The sequence below is a fragment of the Pan troglodytes genome, chromosome 4 (assembly GCF_028858775.2).
Source record: "Pan troglodytes isolate AG18354 chromosome 4, NHGRI_mPanTro3-v2.0_pri, whole genome shotgun sequence".
Lineage (NCBI taxonomy): Eukaryota > Metazoa > Chordata > Mammalia > Primates > Hominidae > Pan > Pan troglodytes.
Window position 1 is genome coordinate 7811869 of NC_072402.2, and position 25956 is coordinate 7837824.

Below are 25956 nucleotides of genomic sequence, written 5' to 3' on the forward strand. Positions count from 1 at the left end.
GGGAAATGTGGTCTTTAAACTTGGCAGCTGTGTACACAGCCAGAAATCTTAATTCTTTATTTTACTAAGGGTAAAAAGGCAGATCAGATACTGGGGAGACCCAGCACTCCCCACCACACTGACATTATGTGTCTGTGAAGACGTAGATAGTGTCTTCCTTCTTTGTTCAAATATATATATATATATATATATATATATATATATATATATATATATATATACACACACACACAAATAATTCCAGTGTCCAGGCATATACTTATCTAAGTGTACAATGGTGAGAGGACTCATGAAGGAACTTGGAAGTGTCTGTGTTGTAGCCCATAACAGGATTTCAGTAGTTAACAAAAATCATGTAATTGCTAACCTTTATTGGGCATCTATAATGTGCCAGGAATTGTTCCAAACACCTTACCCATGCTAACTGTAATCACATGTAGTTCATTCTCACAAAACACAACTGTGATAGGGACTTTTAATATCTACTTTTAACAAATGAGGAAACTGAGGCAGTGCACACTGAAGCAGCCCCAGCCCTTCAGCTTGCTGCTTTCTGCCGTCACCTTCCTCATGGTAGACAACATCAGATATTTTGATTTCAAGGTCATTCTCTTTGATTATTTCAGCATCAAAATTTTACAAAAGGATGTGGTGATGCCGACAAACTGTTCTGCCATTCTCTTATTTAGTATTGGTGTCTTCCACTCACACTCTGAATTGATATCTTGTTTACACCACTGAAGGAAATATTAAACATGAATTTCTAAGAGATCCCACTAAATTCATGTTCAACATAAATCTTTAGTGATACACAGTGTATGTGTATACACATAAACTGAATTTTAATGAAATTTCAATTGCGACCTTTTTATCTAGTGGTTTGAATTAGTGAGTTGTTTGATAAGACAAAACTCATGTGGATCACAGAGGAAATTTGACTGAGTTGATTAAAATTCCCTAATATGCTTATAAATATGATTTATAAAGAAGCTCTTCTAGTAAATTTTGAAAACCCTGTTTCTTAAGATCTTTTTCATTTTTTTCTCTCCTTGATATTACTTCTAGAATTTTTAAGACTTCTTCCTTAATGGGAAAGCTTAGTATAAAAATGCAGACCCATAAGTCTTACCTACTTTTCACTTTTGATCAAGATGTTATATGCCACCCAATTTCTGAATTAACCTCAAAGTCATGCCTGCAAATAGTTTACACATTGGGCTTTCTTTACTTGTAGATAGGAATTAGATTCTGAAAGCCTTAAAGCTCAGGAAGGACTTCATACAAACTCTAATTTCTCCTCATTTTTTTTTTTCCGTAAACGATGCCAGTGATGTTATGCCAAAGTGAACTAGATGTCAGATCCAGCCCAGGGAGTTGGTAAACCATTGGCCTCCTGGCTTGTGGTCAATTCAAATGAGAGTGGTGTTGTGATTTCTGCTAATAATGATCCAGGATTTCTGCAGGGGCTCAGCCCCAGAGTGCAGGATATGAGCTTCTCCCCGACCAGTGCTGTGGCCCAGAAGCTTGCCTGAGTTCCCATGTGTTGCAGTGCAGCAGATAGTGCTGTCTTCAGTTGGCAGAACAATGTAATTAGCAAGGATCCAGGGCACCAGTGGGCATTGCTCCTGCTGACTTGGAAGAATAGGCAGCTTGCAGATAAAACATTTGCCATCTAGAATGTTCTGCTTCCTGTGATGAACAAAAGGAGTAGGCCAGGGCCGTGGGCATTGTCTAAGAAAAGTTGCACCAGTCAAGTTAAATGGGCAAGGAAGACTATTCATGACTATTGCAATGGGAGAGATTGAATTCAACTCCATTGCAACATAAGGTGGGAAAGTTTTTAAACTCTGGGGTGAGTCAGCAGAAAAGTATTGAAAGTGTCTATCAGGGAGAGAGGCTGGTTGATGTGATGAGGCCATCTGTGCTTGCTAATTGGTGCTTATTGAAGTTAGGGTTCTGTCCTCGCAAGGAGACTGGAGATAGGAGCCCTATCTTTCTTAGTGATTACATTTCAAAGGCCTAGCTCCAAGATCCACCGGGAAGACATTTTCTGGGTTGTAAAACTAGCAAGAGACTGGGAGAAGGTCTGCATTTGAAAGGGGTAGAAAAAAATGTATAGAGGCAAGATTTCTAAAGTAAATGCTCTGAGAAAAGAAAGGCCAGGGGTCTAGAGTAAGGAAGAAACCTGTCTGCAGTTTAGTTGAGCTAAGGGGACTGTTAAGTTCACCTTGGTTGGTGCTCATGGTACTTCTCCTACCGGGAATCACAGCTCAGGCCACCACATGTCCTCTGACTCTCTCACTCCTCTTCTCAGGCACTCTCTCACTCCTTCCCTTCTCAGTTCAAATACTGTCTCTGTGCCAGCCTCACTCCCTCAGGAAATCTTCCTGGAGTTCCACCACTACCCTAAGGCCGTGTCCCTAGTAATCAAGCCATATTACACTTCCTCTCTTGCTGTCTGTCCTCATCTGACACTTGTCCTGTGCTTTCTGAATCCTAGCCTGGTATTTAGATGATAGTAGAAATTCCATCAGTGCTGAGTGATTAGTCCACTAGTGGATGAACACCAGTTTCATCCAATTGTCTTAAAACACTTTAATATGGCATGTTTTCTAGAACAAACTCATTCATGTGCAAATTTTTGCAGGGAATGTCATTTGTAATTCTTCACCTTGAGTGGACATAAAGCACACAATGTTATGGCCATATGGCGATCATATGGTATTTCTCCGGAATTTAAAAACCCTTCCTAAAAGTTATTATATTTGTCCATCACATTAACGTTTATATAAACATCCCACATTGCCTCATTTGATTTTTACAAGTAGTCCATGTAGTAAAGGCATAGGACATTTTGTCCCCATTTTAAGGTAGCAATACTATCAAGTGACTGAGCCAGATGTTAATTTAACTCCAAGTCATGAGTTCTCTCATCACCCACCCCCAACCCCTTCCTCCACTCCCACCCCCACCCCACCACATCTTCCAAAAAAGGTTCCTCCTTTCCACCAACTACCACAGTCCATCCTCAGCGAATATGGTGTGGACTCTATCTGATTCTGAATTTCTCTGACATAATAACATGTATTTTTTAATCAAGGAGTGAATAATCTGGAAGTAAAGACTTGAATTCAAGGAGAAGAACATCACACACCAGGGCTTGTCGGGGGGTGGGAGGCTAGACAAGGGATAGCATTAGGAGAAATACCTAATGTAGACAACGGGTTGATGGGTGCAGGAAACCACCATGGCCTGTGTATATCTATGTAACAAACCTGCACATTCTGCACATGTACCCCAGAACTTAAAGTATAATAATAAAAAAATAGGTAATATAATCTCATCTTTTGATTGGTATGTGTATATATATGTGTGTGTGTGTGTGTGTGTGTGTATGGTATGTATATATATGTGTGTATATATATGTGTGTGTGTATATATATATATATAGAGAGAGAGAGAGAGATACTTGAATTCACACTTTGGGTAATTTAGACACCTAGTATAGTGCTTATTACTTGAGGATATCTTCTTAAATGAATCATTTGCTTTCAAAGGCACACTGATGCTCCCCAGCGCCAGTCTTCCTCCGTAGTCTTTCCCTTTCTTTTCTCATTTTACTTTGTCAGAGAAGCAGGAAATTTCTGCCAATGAGAGGAAGTGTGGGCAGTGGAAATTTCTGCTCCTTATGCTAAAATAGTAAGAATATTATAATAATGAAGATAATGAGATGATTATCCAAAATCATCTTTGATAGGAAAAAAATTAGGAACAGTAAAGTGATCTGAACAATACATAGTAATGTAGAACCATACGGCATTTCTAGAAATTATATTCCATAATTTCTTGACATTGATAAAGCTTCAAGGAGCATAGAACCTGCTTAATTTTTCTCAAAGAAGTCATTACTATATTTATAGTTGATATTTTTTCCTTAATATAAGGAGCCAGAACTGGTACTTCATATACTTACCAGCACATAGTTTCTCTGCGTAAATGTTTGCTGATGGAAGAAAGGAAGGAAAGAGACATTCAAAGATTGAATGATCAAGTGGGGACCCTGCATCCCATGAGGCGGGGACCCTGCATCCCATGAGGCTGAGTCACTGCCAGTCCCCAAATCTTCCCCCTCCACGGCTGCAAGCCTGCCCTCCTGACACTACAATGGCCACCTCCACTCCTTTGGGTTGAACAAGGAAAGGAGCAGCAGAAGTTGGATGATTTAGATTTCTTCTTCAGATTAGCTATTTACCACTTAGCAAAGCTAGGAGGAGCTGAATTTGAAGGGCTGAGGACCAAAACTTGGCTCATTTGATGTAAGCCTCACAGCAATCCAGGCAGTGGAAATGAGACATGGACCAGGAGCTGAGGTCCAGGTGAACCTTCCAAAATGAACAGGGCTGGGCTGAGCTGCCCACACACAATGTACAGCGGGGAGGCCCCAGGCATGGGGCAAACAAGGCTCCAAGGGTATCATCCACGGCGTGCCTGCTACATGCTACCACCCAATGCAGGGACGCAGTTATGATCCCCATTACCCATGTGAGCAAATGAAGACTTAGGGCTTAGGCCTATCTGGCAGAGGCTAGAGACTTCTACTTCTACCTGGGGCTGGAAATAAGGTCTATTTGCAGAGCCTGAGACACTAATTACTTCTACTATTGACCATATTGTTCCTTCTTTCACATAAATGTGACATAGTTTGTGGAGGTCACTCTTGGGAGATCTCTTCCTGCCGTCTCCTGCAGTAGACAGCCTGAGGATGAAACATGACTTGGAGCCTCACATATCTGTGATAGAATCAACAGAGCCTGCACACGCCATTCTCCAAGCAACAGGGACCCAAAAGCTGAGGCTTGAAGGAGGTTGAAGGAGGAGCCAAAGGGAGGGTTTCTCTAACTTTCTGAGCGTTAAAGTCAAACTGCAAAGCTTTTAAGGTACGGATGAAAGCACTTTTGCAGCAATATTCACTGAAAAAACCAAATAGCCTGCTTTCTAAGAAACTTTTTTATTATTATTATTATACTTTGAGTTTTAGGGTACATGTGCACAACGTGCAGGTTAGTTACATATGTATACATGTGCCATGTTGGTGTGCTGCACGGATTAACTCGTCATTTAACATTAGGTATATCTCCTAATGCTATCCCTCCCCCCTCCCCACAACCCACAACAGGCCCCAGTGTGTGATGTTCCCCTTCCTGTGTCCATGTGTTCTCATTGTTCAATTCCCACCTATGAGTGAGAACATGCGTTATTTGGTTTTTAACCCAAATGTCCAACAATGATAGACTGGATTAAGAAAATGTGGCACATATACACTATGGAATACTATGCAGCCATAAAAAATGATGAGTTCATGTCCTTTGTAGGGACATGGATGAAGCTGGAAACCATAATTCTAAGAAACTTTTATAACTGAAGCCAACTATCTGCTTCCTTTCAAGTCATTTCAACAGGGACAGAAGTATCATTGCATTGTAGAGGCAGAAATGTCACTATACAAAGTTCAAGGTACCTGAGGGTTTGGGCCATGAATAAACTTCAAAGATCCATTAGCACCAGAAAAATATGCACTTTGGCTAGTGTCTGTGTGTGTTTTTCTTCACTAGGGAGCCAGTCCATTATGTAATTAATTAAAAACATGTCTGTATCAAAATTTGAACCATAAGTCCATAATGATAAAAAATAAATAGACAGGTCAATAAGTCACTAAATGGGACAGGAGAAACTTCTTCCTATAGCAGAAGACCAATATTTAAATGTAGAAGAAAGGATGAAAAAAATCTATACATCCATCACGAGACTGATTGCTACCTGCATGATTCATCAAAGAAAGCTTAAGTCATTGATGCACGTTTCATGAGGAAAGAATATGAACCCAGCCTTACGGTGTCTTCACATGGATCAATTACTACTTATATAAAGGGAAAAATGTTAACTCTGCAGTGAAGAAACACAGTAGACACCTCTCTAACCAAGTCAGCAAAGTGAATGTCACCAACAAGACAAACTGGCCTTTCCGCCTCCTGAAGAGATGTACAGGAAAGACATCTTCACTCCCACTGTCTTCTCACCCAAAATGCTCAGTGCCACCTGAGCATGAAGAAACCTCAGACTGACTCAAACTGAGGACTGTTTTATAAAATCTCTGCTCTGCACTCTTCGAAAAGGTCAATGTCATGGAAGACCAAGAATTAGGAGAAAGTGCTTCAGACTAAAGGAGATCAAGGAGGCAAGACAACTGATACCAAAGTGAGATCCTGGGCTCCACTAAGAACTGGGGAAAACTGCTGCAACGTACATTATTAAGACATTTGGTGGAATTTGAATATGGATTGTGAATTAAAGCCCCCAATATTTCAATGTAGGTTCTGTTTTCCCTGAGTGTCGGCTGGTCTGAGAAATAAAGAGTACAAAGAGAGGAATTTTACAGCTGGGCTTATGGTTAATTTACACTCACCATGATGTTGATGTAAATTTTTCTGAATTTGATAATTGCATTATGGTTCTGGAAGTGGTTGCTCTTGTTCATGTACACAGAAGTATGGGTATTTGGCCTAAAAGGCAAAAGATCTCTAACTTACTCTCACGTAGTTTGTCAAATATTAATAATTATATACTCCCATTATTATTGTTGTTATTATATAAGGAGAAAGAAGCAAATGTGACAATATAAATAGTCTATGAATCCAGGCAAATGGGACCCTGGAGCTTATATAGTTGTACTATAGTTGCAACTGTTCTGTAAGATTGAAATTTTTCAAATAGATGTTAAAGAAAGTTGAAAATCTTGGACCTGGTCCTTCTCTCCTATTTTACATTTGAGAATTCCAGTCTCATAGCAATTAAGTTACAGGTATCATCTGTCAGTGGAAGAAACTGTACTAAAATCTAGATTCCTGAGTCGTACAAAAATGTTCTGTCCACTTCCCCAGAAAACTGACGTGTGTATTTTTTAAAAAAATTAATTGAACAACCCAGGTCATATTGCAGATAGCCGGGAGCTGGCTTTTAATGTTTTTCTTTTTTTTCTATAAAGTAGATATTCGTTCAATAGAATGCAAGTGGGAAGGAGATCTGGATCAGGTAGAACCTATTCTTACCTTCTTGCTGTAATAATTAGGAGATGCCAAGCACATTTTATTATACCCCATTTTTCAACTTCTCCCAAATATATGTAGAAGCAGACAGATTTCACATGAAAGTAGCCATACTGAAAGTGGAAAAACAAGCTTTCTTCATTACTGAGCCTGCGACAATACAAAGAATTTTGCTCCCAGTTTGCCACACCCCATCCCAACCGCCTGCCCAGGAAGCTAGCCCACATAAGTTCTGCGACTTGGAGCATTTGACTTGATAAGCTGTGCCCTGGAGCTCCTGACCTCTCTCAGGAGGGATAAAAGGGCCATGGATTTCCAGGGAGACTTTATGTATTCAGTTAAGTCTCTGGAAGGGTTCTCAACAGAGGGAATAGGATTCAAGCTAAATTCATGCTTTTATGGGCACCTAAGTTTTAACAAATATGCTACAAGGACAGCATTCCATAGCAAGACCTGCCCCAATGGAGTCAGGCACATAATCAAGGCCGTGTCTCATTTATTTTTCCTTTTAAGTTGTATTTATATTACAGAGTTGGGGGCACAGACTCCAGAGCTCGAAAGTGTTTGTATCTGGAATGCCAGTCACTGGCTTGGTGACCTCGAGCAACTCACTTAAACTAACTTTACCCCAGGTCCTCACCTGTAAAGTGGAGATAATAATAGCTGTATTCTTCATTTATGCTTTATAAAACCGATGATTGAAATTTAGTGGTCACATTTATGGACTTATTTAAATCCTACCTTATTTCAACTTAGGATCATGAAACAACAGATTAAAGACAAATAAATGATGACATTGAGCTGCAGGAAAAATAAGGCAAAGAGAAAATGGCGAGGCCTTCAGCAGTCAAAGCCCTCCAGGCGTGAAACCATTACTCCCAGGGAGCTGCAGAATTTTTGTGCTTTCTTGCTTCTGCAGTGAAAAATTTGTACATTTCTAATGCAATCAAACATAGACTGAGAGCTTTTTGCTGTCCTGAATTTTGTCTGATGTCTTGAAGCCGAGAATAGTGGGGTAATAAGTTAGCCCACATTCTAAAGGGAAGCACTGGATACTTTCCTACCAAATTGCCCAGCGATGGCCAACTTGGTTCTCATGAACACCATCCCCAATAACCACCTAAGAGAAGACCAAGGCTTCAGTGGAAGAAATTCATTTGAAGAGGTAGAAAGTTGACATTGTTTCTTTCATCTTCCAAAGTTCGTGTCTTCCCAGGCTTCCCAAGCCAAAAGATGGACATGGGGGTAGGAGGGAGAAGGAGAGGGGCTTGCAAAAAGGAAGGATAGCATCTCATCCTGGCTGGATGCCTGCTGAGCCATGGGTTATTCCAAGTCCACCCTGTTCAAACGGTGCTATTCAAATGTAGCACAATAGCTGAACTGGTGCCCCCACTCCAAGTTTGGGGGGTGTAGACACTGGGATCTACCCTTTGCCTCCAGAAACTGAAGGTGGAAAGCTGGCTGTGGAGCTGTTACAATGGAGGTTCCAGGTAAGAGGGCTGCAGCGAAAGCTACCTTTTCTGCTATGCCTTGGGAAGGTGGGCAGCCAAGGAGCCTTGAAAGAGCCTGTGCAAGGGGCCTGTGTGGTGGGACCTCAGCGGGGAGGTGCTGAGAGAGCATTGAGAGAGGCCTGCTGAGGTGACGTCACTTGGCTCATGAGACTGCGTAGGTTTGTGATTCCTAGAGGGGTGTCTACAAAGAGTGACACAAGCACCCAAGGAGGTGGGAACCCTTGGTATGTCTCTCCTGACAGCCTTTGGTAGCCAAGATAATTTTTAAAAAGCACCAGCTGAATAAAATGTCTTGTATTAATGTTTTTCTATTTCTTCTTTCTCTTATCCCAGACCCTATATCCTGAAGGCGGATCGAATGAAAAAAGAGAAGCAGCAAGGTAAATTCTAGAAAAGACTAAACATTTTCCTCTCTTTGGTGTAGAGAAAAGTGAACGAAAAACAGGGTTTTTTTTAGATTTTATTAATGTTATGATATCTGATAATGAGACTGTTCTAATACCCGAAAGGAACCCAAAATCTTTGGAATCCATCCAAGGTATCTTTCATACACAGCACAGGGAGAACTGGCTAAGCCTATTTGCAAAAATTATTTGTTTCCAGGATTGTAGCCTGCAGAGTCCAGCCTATTCCATTAAATGGTGGCGTCAATTTGTCAGGTCCACCGGGTGCAAAGGACCTAGTTCCCCAGAAGGAAGCTTTCCTGTTCTGACCCCATGAGAGATTCTCCCATTTCATGCAGAGAGATGTGCAGTGTCCTTCTTCATAGCCCTACACCCTATCCAGCACTAGGAAGGAGTTACCAAGAAATCTCTGTGGCCACACTTGAATATTTTTGGTTGATTATGCATCAAGAACCAGTTAGTATTTTATAATATGTTTAGAGAAACCAAATCTTTCTTGGTCTTCATTTCTCCCATACACAACAAACACATAAAAATTCCCATCTCTACAGAATCTTTTAAGTATTCCATTGTTTAAGTATTTACAATGGAGGTTGGGGCCTACAGTAGATGCTTCATATTCTCTAATTATCACCACAAATCATGCTGAAAGGCTTAGAGAGATTATGTAACTTGTTGGCCGTGTCTAACTGAAATTCTGTATCCTTTGACCAACCTCTCCCCAGTCTCTCCCCACCCCCAGCTTCTGGTAACTACCATTCTACTTTCTGCTTCTATGAATTTGTTTTTTTAAGATTCCATATATGAGGATCATGTGGTGTTTGTCTTTCTATTCCTGGCTTATTTCACTCAACCTGTGTCCTCTTGGTTGTTCCACATTGTCGAAAATGTTAGGATTTTCTTGCTTTTTTACCTTACTATACTTTCACGTCATAATTTTCTTGTTCTTTTGTCCTACATTCCTTGCTAAATAAACTATACATTTTTATGGCAGCAGATTTCTTATTCATATTTGTATATCAAACAAAGCTAAAGAATAAATATTGAATTACCAAAGGGATGAATCATTACAAAGCAATAGTAGATTACAAGAATTTGCAAGGCATGGGGGAACTAACTTTTTGAAAGAGTCGACTTTGCACGCATCTAGACCAACCTATATATTTTATGGAAAAAACTAAAGTGCTTGAAAATACATTTCTAGAAACCACTGTAAAAGCACTGTAAACCACCAGAAAATCATTTCTATACACTTTTATCTACAGGAAGCTAGCCACCTCTATAAAATAAAGACTAATTGAATATTTTGTTGACACCATTTTAGAAGCCAGAAAAGAACAATTTTGTAGTTCTTTAAGGTTATATTTACCCTAAACATTTGAAAAATCCAAATCTGAGCTGAAAGATCAAGCATAAAATCCCATCAGGCCTTTGCTGCCATATATAACATTTTTTTCCTACATAAAATCTATCCTGTACACCTCTACCTACTGAATGAAGCTTTCTGTTTCCACAGTGTGGCTTTTGTGGTGAACAGGGGTTTGTACTGATTTAACAGTGTAAGCAGGCAATCCTCCAGCCCTTATCCGTTTCCCCCCAGTCCCATCCCATTGCCTGTTCTCCTCCACATCCTCAGTCTCTGCCTTGGAGGCAGCTTAGATGGCTCCTGACCTAGTTCAGCCAATGGCAGGAGATAAAAGGGTGGAAAGAAGAGAACAGGTGTGGTCTCAGCCTTGACTGCAGCACCAGATCCCACCAGAGAGGCCTTGGTGGCCCCACTCCTGTCTCTGGACTCACAGTGTTGCCTCCTCCCTAGGTCAGCCAAGCCTAGCGGTGGGAGTGACTTCATGTGTTTGCCAATAGCTGGGTCTCCCCACAATGTCCTGTTGGCCTCTCAACTTCTTTCATTATCAAGTTACCATTCTCCCGAATTAAATCCTCTTTTTGTTGTTGTACATATTTAGAGTGGTTTCTGTTTCCCTGGCTGGACTCTGAGTAATATAGCAGCAATCATTTCCCAAGGGAAAGGAGGAAGACGGGTTGGCTCCAATGAAGACACTTATGATGTGAAGAGTTCCCGTAACAGTTCACCATCTCTGGGGCAGTTATACAACAGGGATCCCTGACTTCTTCAGAACTGAGAGTTCAAATCAGGACTATCTGGTGATGAATCTATCCACTAGAAGCTGGTAAGTGGCTTACATGGACTATACGAGGTCTCACTATGTTGCCAGGGCTGGACTCATACTCCTGGACTTGAGCAATCTTTTTTCCTCAGCTTCCTGGGTGGCTGGGACTACAGGTGTGAACGACCACATCCAGACTCTACAGTTTTCATATAATTGTCCATCTGTGATGCCACATACCACATCTCAATTTTACAGATGTTCAGAGAGGTTACGTAACTTTTCCAAACTCATCCAGCTAACAAATAACATTGTAAATTACATCAACTGGAGGATGCTTGTTATTGATTACAAATTGCATTTATCAGTTGGTCAGATGACTAGTCAGCCACTGGATTATTCCAAGAAGATTCTGTCAATCATAATAAGTTATTAGAAAGTTGTTCTTAGACGAATTTTGTGCTTTCTCCCAGATCTGAAAAATAGCAAGGCACGTATATAAAATATGGTAATTCCCAGTGCTAATTTATCAGCAATCTGGAACTTCCACAAGTTACTTTTAACAAGTTAATCACCTGTCTTACAAGTATATATGATCTTAATAATAATAGCTGAGGTTTATACAGTGTTTAATAAATGCCTGGCATTCTTATAAGCATTTACATTAATTAATTCATTTAATTCTCAAAAGAACCCTCTTAAATGAGGGGATTTTAAAAAGTTAATGGAAAATATAATTAAAAGATAAAAATAAAAAATATAAACTTTATTATTCAACATAAGCTCCATCAAGGTAAAGACAATTATGATTATTATTTTTTGAGACAGGGTCTCACTCTGCTGCCCAGGCTGGAGTGCAGTGGTGCAATCATAGCTCACTGCAGCCTCAACCTCCTGGGTTCAATCAATTCTCCTACCTCAGCCTCCCAAGTAGCTGAGACTGCAGGTGTGCTTAGGCACATCCAGCTAATTTTTTTATTTTTATAGCAACGGGGTCTCACTGTGTTGCTCAGCCCGGTCTCAAACTCAAGACACTTTTGTAAGCAATAATACCAGCTATTTAGTTCATCCCTAAAGAACTGAGGGTCAGAAGGAGCGAAATCAGAACTGTAAGGTAGATTCCTAATGACTTCCCAGAAAAACTGTTGCTAAATTGCCCTTGTTGATGAGAAGACTGAGCAAGAGCATTGTTGTCATGGAGAAGAACTTTATGGTGAAGCTTTCCCAGGCGTTTTTCTGCTAACATTTTGGCTTTTTCAAAACACTCTCATAATAAGCAGATGCTATCATTCTTTGGCCCTTCAGAAAGCCAACAAGCAAAACGCCTTGAGCATCACAAAAAACTGTTGCCATGATGTTTGCTCTTGACTGGTCTGCTTTAGCTTTGACTGGACCACTTCCACTTCTTGGTAGCCATTGCTTTGATTTTGCTTCGTCTTCAGGATCATATGAGTAAAGCCTTGTCTCATCTCTTCTTACAATTCTTCAAAGAAAAGCTTCAGCATCTTCATACCACCTGTTTAAAATTTCCATTGAAAGATCTGCTCTTGTCTGCAGTTGACCTGGGCATAATGGTTCTGGCACCCATTGAGTAGAAAGTTGGTTTAACTTTAATTTTTTAACCAGAATTGTGTAAACTGAGCCAATTGAGATGTCTATAATGTTGGCTATTGTTTCTGCTGTTAATCATTGGTGCTCTTCAATTAAGGCATAAAAAGTTAAATTGTTTCCTTGCAAATTGATGTGAATGGTCTGATTCTGTGGGCCGCATTTTCAGCATCATCTTGTGTCTTCTTAAAATAAGCTATCTATTTATAAACTGCTGATTTCTTTGGGACTCTTGCCTCCATAAGCTTTTTGTAAAGTGTCAATGATTTTACCATTCTTCAACCCCAGCTTCACTATAAATTTGGTGTTTGTTTTTGCTCCAGTTTTAGCAGAATTTATGTTGCTTTGATAGGGAATCTTTTCAAACTGATACCTTATGCTTCCTAATGCCTCAAACTAGATCCTATTCAGTGAGGTAATAACAAGTTAGTATGAGTTTATTTTGGTGCAAAAAATTTTGAAATACATGCATAGATTTTTTTATAATGCACATTTTCTATGAACTTTTTGAAGCCCTCTTGTTTGTATAGTATCATTTTCCCCATTTTATTGTTTTGTTGTTATACATTTAGGGGATACAAGTGCAGTTTTTTTATATGGATATACTGTGTAGTGGCAAAGTCTTGGCTTTTAGTTGTACCCATTGCCCAAATAATGAACACCGTACTCAATAGGTAGTTTTCAACCCTCACCTCTCTCCTACCTTCCCAACTTCAGAGTTCCAGTGTCTATTATTTTACTCTGTATGTCCATGTGTACCTATTGTTTAGTTCCCACTTACAGAAGAAAACGTGGCATTTGACTTCCCATTTCTGAGTGATTTTACTTAGAATAATGGCCTCTAGTTCCATCCATGATGCTGCAGAAACCATGATTTTGTTATTTTATGGCTGAATACTGTTCCATATATATATATATAATGGAATATGAATTCAGACAAGAGTTTTAATAATTCAGACAAAATTTATATATATATTTTCTTTACCAAATCTCTGTTGATGGACACTTAGGTTGATTCCAAGATTTTGCAATTGTGAATAGGGCTGTGATATACTCTTTTCTATAAAGATTGTACTAATATACATTCCCACCAATGGTGTACAGTTGTTCCCTTTTCTCTGCACACTCCCCACCATCTGTTGTCTTTAGACTTTATAATAATAGTCATTCTGACTGGTGGAAGGAGAAATCTCATTGTAGTTTTAATTTGCATTTCTCTGATGATTAGTGATGTTGAGCATTTTTTCTTATGTTTGTTAGCTGCTTGAATGTCTTCTTTTGAAAAATGTCTTTTCATGGCTTTTGCCTGCTTTTTAATAGGGTTTTTTTTTTCTTGTTGAGTAGTTTGAGTTCCTTGTACATTCTGGATATTAGGGTTTTGTTGGATGAATAGTTTGTAAATATTTTCTCCAGTTCTGTAGGTTGTCTGTTTACTCTGTTGATTATTTCTTTTGCTTTGCAGAAGCTTTATTTTAACTAAGTCTCATTTGCCTATTTTTACATTTGTTGCACTTGCTTTTGAGGTCTTAGTCATAAATTACCTGCCTATGCCAATGTCCAGAAGAATTTTTCCTAGGTTTTCTTCTGGAATTTTTATAGTTTTGGGTATTACATTTAAGTATTTAATCCATCTTAGTTAATTTTTGTATATAGTTAGAGATAGGGATCCAGTTTCATTCTTCTGCACATGGTTATCCAATTTTCCCAACACTGTTTATTAAATAGGGTGTCCTTTGCACAAGGTATCCTTCAACTTAGTTGAATATCAGTTGGTTGAGGGTATGTGGCTTTATTTCTGGGTTTGCTATTCTGTTCCACTGATTTATGTGTCTATTTTTATGCACAGTATCATGCTGTTTTGATTACTGTAGCCTTGTAGTATAATTTATAGTCAGGTAATGTAATGCCTTCCGTATTGTTCTTTTTGCTTAGGATTGCTTTGGCTATTCAGGCTCTTCTATGATTCCATATAAATTTTAGAATTGTTTCTTCTAATTCTGTGAAAAATGACACTAGTAATTTGATAGATATTGCATTGAATCTGTGGATGGCTTTGGATAATATGGTCATTTTAATGATATTGATTCTTTCAATCCATGAGCATGGAATGATTTTCCATTTGTTTGTGTCATCCACTATTACTTTCATCAGTGTTTTGTAGTTCTTCTCATAGAGATCTTTCACCTACTTGGTTAAATGTATTTCTAGTGATTTTATTGTTTTGTAGCTATTGTAAATGGGATGAGCTTTTGTTTTGGTTCTGAGCATGATCTTTATTGATGTATAAAAATACCATTGATTTTGTATACTGAAACTTTACTGAAGTCATTTATAAAACTTAGTAGTCTGTTGGAGGAGTCTTTGGAGTTTTCTAGGTATAAGATTGTATCATGGAGCAAACAGTGACTCTTATTTCTTTCACTTGCTAGATTGCTCTAGTTAAAACTTCTAGTACTATGTTGAATAGGAGTGGTAAAAGCTAGCATTCTTATCTTGCTCCAGTTCTTGGGGGAATGCTTTCAACTTTTCCCCATTTAATATGATATTGGCTGTGGATTTGTCATGTATACGTTTTATTACTTTAAGGTATTTTCCTTTGATGTCTAGTTTGTTGAGGGTTTTATCATGAAGGGATAATGAATTTTATTGAATACTTTTCTGCGTCTATTAAGAGGATCATATGGTTTTAAATTTTAATTATTTTTATTTGCTGAATCATATTTATTGATTTCCATATGTTGAACCATATTTGCATTCCTGGAATAAATACCACTCAATCATGGTGTATCTTTTTGACGTGCTGTTGGATTTGGTTTGCTAGTATTTTTTTTTTTTTTTTGAGGATTTTTGCAGCTGTATTTATCAGGGATGTTGGCCTATAGATTTTGGTTGTTGTTGTTGTGTCCTTGTCTAGCTTTGGTATCAAGGTGACGCTGGCTTCACAGAATGAATTAGGGAGGATTCCCTTCTCCTTGATTTTTTTGGGAATACTTTCAGTAGGATTGGTACCAGTTCTTTGTACATCTAGTAAAATTTGGCTGTGAATCCATTTGGTCCTTTGCTCTTTTTATTGTTCTTGGGAGATCTTTTATTACTGATTTATTTTCACTACTCATTATTGGTCAGTTAAGGATTTGTGTTTCTTTCTTGTTTAATCTTGGGAAGTTGTATGTTGCTAAGAATTTATGCATTTCCTTTAGGTTTTCTAGTTTGCGTGTGTAGATATGATCATAGTATTTTCTGATGATGATCTTTTGTATTTTTGTGGCATCAGCTATAATGTCATTTTTATCATTGCTGATGGTGCTTATTTGAATCTTTTCTTTTTTTCTTGGCTAATCTAGCTAGTAGCCTATTAATTTTGTTTATCTTTTCAAAGAAGTAACTTTTCATTTTCTTGATCCTTTTCTTTTGTATGAATATCATTTAGTTCTGCCCTGATCCTTGTTATTTCTTTGCTCCTGCTAGCTTTGGGTTTGATTTGCTCTTGTTTTTCTAGTTTCTTTAGGTGCAACATTAGATTGTTAACTTGTCATCTTTCTATCTTTTTAATGTAAGCATTTAGTGCTATAAAATTCTTTTAGCACTGCTTTTGCTGTATCTCAGAGATTTTGGTATATTTGGTCTCTATTTTTATTCATTTAAAAACACTTTTTACTTTCTGTCTTAATTTCATCATTGACCCAATCATCATTCAGGAACAGGTTGTTTAATTTTCATTTATTGCTATAGTTTTGAGAGTTCCTTTTGGTATTGATTTTTAGTTTTATTTTAGTGTGGTCCAGGAAGATATTTGATATAATTTTCATTTTAAAAAAATGTATTTGGACTTACCTTGTGGTCTAGTGTATGGTCTGTTTTGGAGAAAGTTCCATGTGCAGATGAAAAGAATGTATATTCTGTGGTTGTTTTGTAGAATGTTCTGTAAAAATTTGTTAGGTCCATTTGGTCTAGAGTACAATTTAAATCTGGATTTTCTTTGTTGATGTTTTGTCTCAATGATTTGTCTAGTGCTGCCAGTGGGATGTCGAAGTTTTTTCCTACTATTGTATTGCTGTCTATCTCTTTTTTTAGGTCTAGTAGTATTTGTTATATGAATCTGGGTGCTTTCGTGTTGGGTGCATTTATATTTAGGATTGTTATGTCTTCTCATGGAATTGATTTCTTTATCATTATATAATTATCTTCTTTGTATTTTCCCATGGTTGTTGATTCAAAGGCTGTTTTATCTGATAAAGCGTAGGTACCCCTGCTCACTTTTAGCTTCAATTTGCATGAAATTTCTTTTTCCACCCTTTTACTTTGAGTCTGTAAATGTCTTTACCCTTTAGGTGGGTTTCTTGCAGGCAGCATATGGTTGGATCCTGTTTTCTAAATCAATTCCACCAGTCCATATCTTTTAAATGGACCATTTAGTCCATTTACATTCAATATTTACATATTGATATATGAGGTTTTATTCCTGTCATAATGTTAATTGTTCCTTGGCTGCTCTGTGGTCTCAATTGTGTGATTGCTTTGTAAGATCAGTTTCATACTTTCATGTGCTTTTATGATGATGAGTATTGCCCTGTTGTTTCCATGTTTAGAACTCCTTTGAACATTCCTTGTAGGTCAAATTTAGTGGTGATTAATTTCCTTAGCATTTGCTTGTCTGGGAAAGATTTTATTTCCCCTTCATTTATGATACCTAGTTTAGCAAGATATAAAATGCTTGGCTGGCAGTTTTTTTTTCTTTCAGAAGACTGAAAATAAGACTTCAATCTCTTCTGGCTTATAAGGTTTTTACTAAGAAGTTGATTGTTAGTCTGATGGGATTTCTTTTACACATGATTAGATACTTTTTTCTTGCTGATTTAGGATTTATTTTTCCTTCATGTTGACTTTGAATAGTCTAGTGACTATTTGCCTTGGTGAGGTTTTTATGGCTAAGAGTCTTCCACATGTTTTCTGCAGTTCTTTTATCTCACTGTCTAAATCTCTAGCAAGACTAGGGAATTTTTCCTGAATTTGTCCCTTAAATAGATTTTCCAAGCTCTTTACTTTTTCTTCTTCTCCCTCAGAAACTAAAAGGTTTGGTTGCTTTAAATAATTGCATATTACTCAAAGACTTTTATTGTTTTTTAAATTTTTTTCCTCATTTTTGTTTGACTGGGTTAATTTGAAAGAATTGTCATCAAGTTCTGAAATTCTTTCTTCAGAATGGTTTAGTTTATTGTTAAGCTTTCAACTGTATTTTGTAATTCTTCAGTGAATTTTTTATTTTCAGAAATTCTGCTTGATCTTTTAAAAAGTGTCTCTTACATACATTTTTTCATTCATATCTTTAATTGTTTTACTGAATTCTTTGTGTTGGTTTTCAAATTTCTCTGGGACCTCATTGAACTTACTTAAAATTCATATTTTAATTATTTATCTGTCATTTCAGAATTTTCATTTTGGTTTGGATCCATTGTTGAAGAACTAGTGTGATCTTTTGGAAGTGTTGAAACACTGGGTTTTTTTCATATTCATGGTTTCTTACACTGGTTCCTTCTTATCTGCAGAAGCTGACTTTTTTTATTTTTGAATTTACTTTTGTTCGAATTGGACTTTAAAAATTTTTATCTTTCCTCCTTGAGAATGTGACTGTTAATGTATGTTGTGTAGGTCATTTGGCTTTGATTCTGGGTATTCCCAGGGACCAAGGCTCTGTATGAGTTCCTTGGGTTATAGATAGCCTTTGTGTGATGGCTTTCTCAAATGTTGGTTCAAAGTAGCAATGTACTGGGCATATAAGCAGGCTCATTCTAACTGGCGTGAGATAGTATCTCATTGTGGGTTTGATTTGCATTTCTCTAATGACCAGTGATGATGAGCTTTTTTTTTTCATATGTTTGTTGGCCACATAGATGTCTTCTTTTGAAAAGTGTCGATTTATACCCTTTTCCCACTTTTTGATGGGGTTGTTTATTTTTTTTCTTGTAAATTTGTTTAGGTTCCTTGTTTATTCTGGATATTAGCCCTTTGTTAGATGGATAGATTACAAAAATTTTCTCCCATTCTGTAGGTTGCCTGTTCACCCTGATGATAGTTTGTTTGCTGTGCAGTTTAATTAGATCCCATTTGTCAATTTTAATTTTGGTTGCAGTTGCTTTTGGTGTTTTAGTCATGAAGTCTTTTGCCCATGCCTATGTCTTGAATGGTATTGCCTAGTTTTTCTTCTAGGGTGTTTATGGTTTTAGGTCTTATATTTAAGTCTTTAATCCATCCTGAATTAATTTTTGTATAAGGTGTAAGGAAGGGATCCAGTTTCAGCTTTCTACATATGGCTAGCCAGTTTTCCCAGCACCATTTATTAAATAGGGAATTCCTTCCCCATTTCTTGTTTTTGTCAGGTTTGTCAAATATCAGATGGTTGTAGCTGTGTGGCATTATTTTTGAGGCCTCTGTTCTGTTCCATTGGTCTATATATCTGTTTTGGTACCAGCACCATGCTGTTTTGGTTACTGTAGCCTTGTAGTATAGTTTGAAGTCAGGTACCACGATGCCTCCAGCTTTGTTCTTTTTGCTTAGGATTATCTTGGCAATACAAGCTCTTTTTGGTTCCATATGAAATTTAATGTAGTTTTTTCTAATTCTGTGAAGAAAGTCAGTGGTAGCTTGATGGGAACAGCATTGAATCTATAAATTACTTTGGGCAGTATGGCCATTTTCACGATATTGATTCTTCCTATTCATGAGCATGGAATGTTTTTCCATTTGTTTGTGTCCTCTCTTATTTCCTTGAGCAGTGGTTTGTAGTTCTCCCTGAAGAGGTCCTTCCCATCTGATCTTGGCTCACTACAACCTCCGCCTCCCAGGTTCAAGTGATTCTCCTGCCTCAGCCTCCTGAAGCTGGGATTACAGGCATGTTCCACCATGCCCAGCTAATTTTTGTATTTTTAGTAGAGACGGGATTTCACCCTGATGGTCAGGCTGGTCTCGAACTCCTGACCTTGTGACCCACCTGCCTCAGCCTCCCAAAATGCTGGGATTACAGGCATGAATCATTGTGCTCAGCCTAGATTTTCTAGTTTGTTTGCATACAGGTGTTTATAGTATTCTCTGATGGTAGTTTGTATTTCTGTGGGATCAGTGGTGATATCCCCTTTATCATTTTTTATTGTGTCTATTTGATTCTTCTCTCTTTTCTTCTTTATTAGTCTGGCTAGTGGTCTATTTTGTTGATCTTTTAAAAAAACCAGCTCCTGGATTCATTGATTTTTTGAAGGGTTTTTCGTGTCTGTATCTCCTTCAGTTCTGCTCTTAGTTGTTTTGTGTTTTCTGCTAGCTTTTGAATTTGTTTGCTCTTGCTTCTCTAGTTCTTTTAATTGTAATGTTAGGGTGTCGACTTTAGATCTTTCCCGCTTTCTCATGTGGGCATTTAGTGCTATAAATTTCCCTGTAAACACTGTTTTATCTGTGTTCCAGTGATTCTGGTATGTTTTGTCTTTGTTCTCATTGGTTTCAAAGAACTTATTTATTTCTGCCTTCATTTCGTTACTTACCCAGTAGTCATTCAGGAGCAGTTTGTTCAGTTTACATGTAGTTGTGTGGTTTTGAGTGAGTTTCTTAATCTTGAGTTCTAATTTGCTTGCACTTTGTTCTGAGAGACTGTTTGTTATGATTTCTGTTCTTTTGCATTTGCTGAGGAGTGTTTTATTTCCAATTATATGGTCAATTTTAGAATAAGTATGATGTGGTGCTGAGAAGAATGTATATTCTGTTAATTTGGGGTGGAGAGTTCTGTAGATGTCTATTAGGTCCACTTGGTCCAGAGCTGAGTTCAAGTTCTGAATATCCTTGTTAATTTTCTGTCTCATTGATCTGTCCAGTACTGACAGGGGGGGGTGTGAAAGTCTCCTACTATTATTGTGAGGGAGTCTACATCTCTTTTTAGGTCTCTAAGAACTTGCTTTATTAATCTGGGTGCTCCAGTATTGGGGGCATATATATTTAGGATAGTTAACTCTTCTTGTTGCGTTGATCCCTTTACTATTATGTAATGCCCTTCTTTGTCTTTTTTCATCCTTGTTGGTTTAAAGTCTGTTTTATCAGAACTAGGCTTGTAGCCCCTGCTTTTCTTTGCTTTCCAGTGCTTGGTAAATATTCCTCCATCCCTTTATTTTGAGCCTATGTGTGTCTTTGCACGTGAGATAGGTCTCCTGAATACAGCACACTGATGGGTCTTGACTCTTTATCCAATTTACCACTGTGTGTCTTTTAACTGGGGCATTTAGCCCATTTACATTTAAGGCTAGTATTTTAATGTGTGAATTTGATCCTGTCATTATGATGCTAGCTGGTTATTTTGCACATTAGTTGATGCAGTTTCTTCGTAGCATCTATGGTCTTTACACTTTGGTATGTTTTTGCAGTGGCTGGTACCGGTTTTTCATTTCCACATTTAGTGCTTCCTTCAGGAGTTCTTGCAAGGCAGGCCTGGTGGTGACAAAATCCCTCAACATTTGCTTGTCTGTAAAGGATTTTATTTCTCTCACTTATGAAGCTTAGTTTGGCTGCATATGAAATTCTGGGTTGAAGATTCTTTTCTTTAAGAATGTTGAATATGGGCCCCCACTCTCTTCTGGCTTGTAGGGTTTCTGCAGAGAGATCTGCTCTTAGTCTGATGGGCTTCCCTTTGTGGGTAACCTTTCTCTGTGGGTGCCCTTAACATTTTTTCCTGCATTTTGACCTTGGTGAACCTGTTGATTATGTGTCTTGGGGTTGCTCTTCTCAAGGAGTATCTTTGTGGTGTTCTCTGTATTTCCTGAATTTGAACGTTGGCCTGTCTTGCTAGGTTGGGGAAGTTCTCCTGAATAATATCCTAAAGTGTGTTTTCCAACTTAGTTACGTTCTTCCTGTCACTTTCAGGTACACCGATCAAATGTAGATTTGGTCTTTTCACATAGTTCCATATTTTTTGGAGGCTTTGTTCATTCCTTTGCATTTTTTTCTCTAATCTTGTCTTCATGCTTTATTTCATTAAGTTGATCTTCAATCTCTGATATCCTTTCTTCCACTTGATTTATTCAGCTATTGATACTTGTGTATGCTTCACGAAGTTCTCGTGCTGTGTTTTTCAGCTCTATCCGGTCATTTATGTTTTTCTCTAAACTGGTTATTCTAGTTAGCAGTTACTGTAACCTTTTATCAAGGTTCTTAGCTTCCTTGCATTGGGTTAGAACATGCTCCTTTACCTCAGAGGAGCTTGTTATTACCCATCTTCTGAAGCCTACTTCTGTCAACTCATCAAACTCATTCTCCATCCAGTTTTTTCCCTTGCTGGTGAGGATTTGTGATCCTTTGGAGGAGAAGAGGCATTCTGCTTTTTGGAATTTTCAGCATTTTTGTGCTGGTTTTTCCTCATCTTTGTGAATTTATCTACCTTCGATCTTTGATGTCAGTGACCTTTGGATGGGGTTTTTGCGTTGGTGTCCTTGTTGTTCATGTTGATGTTATTGGTTTCTATTTGTTAGTTTTCCTTCTAACAGGCCCCTCTGTTGCACATTTGCTGGAGGTCCACTCCAGACCCTGTTTGCCTGGGTATCACCAGCAGAGGCTGCAGAATAGCAAAGATTGCTTCCTGCTTCTTCCTTGGGAAGCTTCATCCCAGAGAGGCACCTGCCAGATGCCAGCCAGAGCTGTCCTGTATGAGGTGTCTGTCGACCCCTGCTGGGAGGTGCCTCCAAGTCAGGAGGCACGGGGGTCAGGGACCCACTTGAGGAGGCAGTCTGTCCCTTAGCAGAGCTCAAGTGCTGTGCTGAGAGATCTGCTGCTCTCTTCAGAGCCAACAGGGAGGAATATTTATGTTTGCTGAAGCTGTGCTCACAGCTGCCCCTTCCCCCAGGTCCTCTGTCCCAGGGAGATGGGAGTTTTTACCTATAAGCCCCTGACTGGGGCTGCTGCCTTTCTTTCAGAGATGCCCTGGCTTGAGAGGAGGAATCTAGAGAGGGAGTTCAGCTATAGTGGCTTTGCCAGGCTACGGTGGGTTTTGCTCAGTTAGAACTTCCTGGTGTATTTGTTTACACCGTGAGGGGAAAACTGCCTACTCAAGCCTCAGTAATGGCGGACACCCCTCCCCCCACCAAGCTTGAGCATCCCAGGTCAACTTCAGACTGCTGTGCTGGCAGCAAGAATTTCAAGCCAGTGGATCTTAGCTTGCTGGGCTCCATGGGGGTGGGATCTGCTGAGCAAGACCACTTGTCTCCCTAGCTTCAGCTCCCTTTCCAGGGGAGTGAATGGTTCTGTCTTGCTGGCATTCCAGGCACTATTGGGGTATGAAAAAAAATCCTGCAACTAGCTCAGTGTCTGCCCAAATGGCTGCCCAGTTTTATGCTTGAAACCCAGGGCCATGGTGGTGTATGCACCTGAGGGAATCTCCTGGTCTGCAGGTTGTGAAGACCGTGGGAAAACCATAGTATCTAGGCAAATAGCACCATCCTTCATGGCACAGTCCCTCATGGCTTCCCTTTGCTAGGGGAGGGAGTTCCCTGGCCCCTTGCGTGTCGCTGGTGAGCTGATGCCCCACCCTGCTTCTGTTGGCCATCTGTCTAACCACTCCCAGTGAGATGAACCGGATACCTCAGTTGGAAATGCAGAAACCATCCGCCTTCTGTGTTGGTCTCACTGGGAGCTGCAGACCAGAGCTGTTTCTGTTTGGCCATCCTGGCAGCCCTCCTTCATGTTAGGTCTTTAACTGCCATTGTACTTGTCAGTTAGCACACAGTTTAGCAGAAATGCTGCTTTACTGACTTGATAAAATTTGGTCAAGAGTCTTATTATTTGTCTTTTTGCTGTGGATTTTTAAGAAGTCGTTATCTTCATGGTCTGATTTCTTTTTGAGACAGAGTCCCACTCTGTCCCCAGGGCTGGAGTACAGTGGCCTAATCATGGCTCACTGCAGTCTCGAACTCCTGGGCTCAAACAGTCCTCCTACCTCAGCCTCCCAAGTATCAAGGCATATGTCACTACACCTGGCTATGTCACCATGCCCAGCTAATTTCTTAATTTTTACTTTTTGTAGAGATTAGATTCCACCATGTTGCCCACACCGGTCTTGAACTCTTAAGCTCAAGCTATCCTCCCACTTTGGCCTGGTAAAGTGCTAGGATTATAGGCATGAGCCACCCTGCCTGGCCCATGATCTGATTTTCAACAAGATAAAAGCTACTCCTAAGACGATACTTTCACTCTCTCACTCTCTCTTGTTCTCTCCTTCTCTACTTCATCTAAGAACCATAGTGGCAGAGATATAACTGTTAGGCAGTAATTTTACTAAATTATATAATTCTCCATTTCACACTCTTAAAGTTCAAGTTTGGTGATAATTATTCCACTATATTACTAATATTTCCACATAAATTTTTTTCCAGATACTTCAGATTATGACAAGGGTTGAAAGAGCCTCACCATATTGGCTGCTTAAGAACAAAAGAAGGTATTGATAAGGAGGTAATGGAGAGAGAAATACAGTCTAAAATATAATCTGTAGTTTGTTTGCTCAACTATAACAGAAAGAAATTGAGGCAGAGAGGTTATGGACCATCCTTTCTCATCCCCACCTCCACTCTGCACCCTATGTAGACCAGGAGACTGAAGTGAAAGCTCTTGAGTTTGACTTCTTTCTCCCAACATATCCACCCTGGCTTACAAACAGCACCTCATGAGCTAACTTTCATCATTGGAAAGGTGAAATGAGGCAATCCCTCTAAGATTCATCACTGAATCAAGAGTTAAGTAAGAACCCCCCCACTCTGCCTCATTTTGAGATTTTTGGCAAATAAGACTGATTTTATTTCTTTATATTGTTATTGTACGTAAAGTAAAACAAGACAATATTTGGGCATCACATGAGGCAGAAAACACAGATGAGGCAATGATTGATCTAGACAATTTGTAAAGACATCGCTATTATTTCAGATCAAACAGATGAGCAAGAACACATACCCATGGAGAGGTTAATTGATAGAATCAGTGAAAAGCTCTACGGGCATTGAGACACAATGAGATACTGAGATCATTACAAAGGCATCGCTGTGAAATCTTCTTTGGAAAACATCCATCCCATTTATTAAAAGAGTTGAATTCATCTCCCTTTTTATGTGTTACAACAGAGAACGATGACCTTGCAGATTGTCTAGAAGTATTATATCTGACAGCACACATGGGAGAGTCTTTATGGTTGGAAAAGCCACTGCAGATCTTTGTGTCTTAACATTTCTAACTAACTCAAAATAACAAAACAGGGAGAATGAGTAGGTTCCTTGGGATGAAAAGACTCTCCAATTGTGCAAGTATGAATATATAATTATAAAATTATACATGTGTACAGAAAGTATTATTTGTAATTGTGTTCATATTTATTTATTTTGATACCTACTGCTAACTTATCTAGGATTAAAGATGGGAAACTAACTGAACTGTACAATTTCTTCTGAATACATGCGACCTGTTGGTCATTTTTAGATTAGAGACACAATGTTGGTAAGCGAAGAAGGCTTCCTGAAATCCAAACAGGACTGCTTCCTTTTAGAACAAGGCTAGTGCAGAATCACCTCCTTTTTATCCGCAGGCCAAGTCCTGCTTCCAGCTAGGTTTTCTTTATCCCAACTGATGATTACAGAATGTTTGTACTAACATTTAAATATTAGGAGTATTCACGTAACAACTTGGATATTTATCTCCTCTTGGAAATCAGAGGATCTGACCACAGAGAGGTCTTAAATCCCCAGAGGGTCACCACTGGCTCAAAGCAAACAGTGGGTCCATTTCATGTCAGTTTGCAGTAGGTACCAACCTGCCCACTATTCATGCACTCAACTGCCTGCTCCTGTAGGAATGCAAGTTTGTTACCTTTTGTCTAGGGATTGGATTTCAGCTTTACAAGTTCAAAAACTTTATTTAAATTCATATAAGGTTTGGTCCAGCATAAAACATCTGTTTCACAGTATCCAAAGATTCCACCTGACAAACGAAATGCCCATTTGTTAACTTATCATTAGAAATATTGACCAGGCCAAACACCGTGGCTCACGTCTGTAATTCCAACACTTTGGGAGGCTGAGGCAGGATCCGCCTCACTTGAAGATCTGGATCACATGAGGTCAGGGGTTCGAGACCAACCTGGCCAACATGGTGAAACCCATCTCTACTGAAAATAAAAAATTAGCCAGGCATGGTG

At 38.9% G+C, this 25956-nt stretch overlaps 1 long non-coding RNA gene across 1 annotated transcript in view; it reads left to right on the plus strand.

The window, feature by feature from the left end:
- The window catches only part of LOC107974611 (uncharacterized), a 141739-nt gene that overhangs the window by 102439 nt on the left and 13344 nt on the right, over positions 1–25956 (plus strand). Inside the window, exons 2-3 of the long non-coding RNA XR_001717457.3 lie at positions 8948–8994; positions 10983–11207. This is a non-coding gene — a long non-coding RNA (uncharacterized LOC107974611). The remainder of the gene's footprint in view (positions 1–8947; positions 8995–10982; positions 11208–25956) is intronic.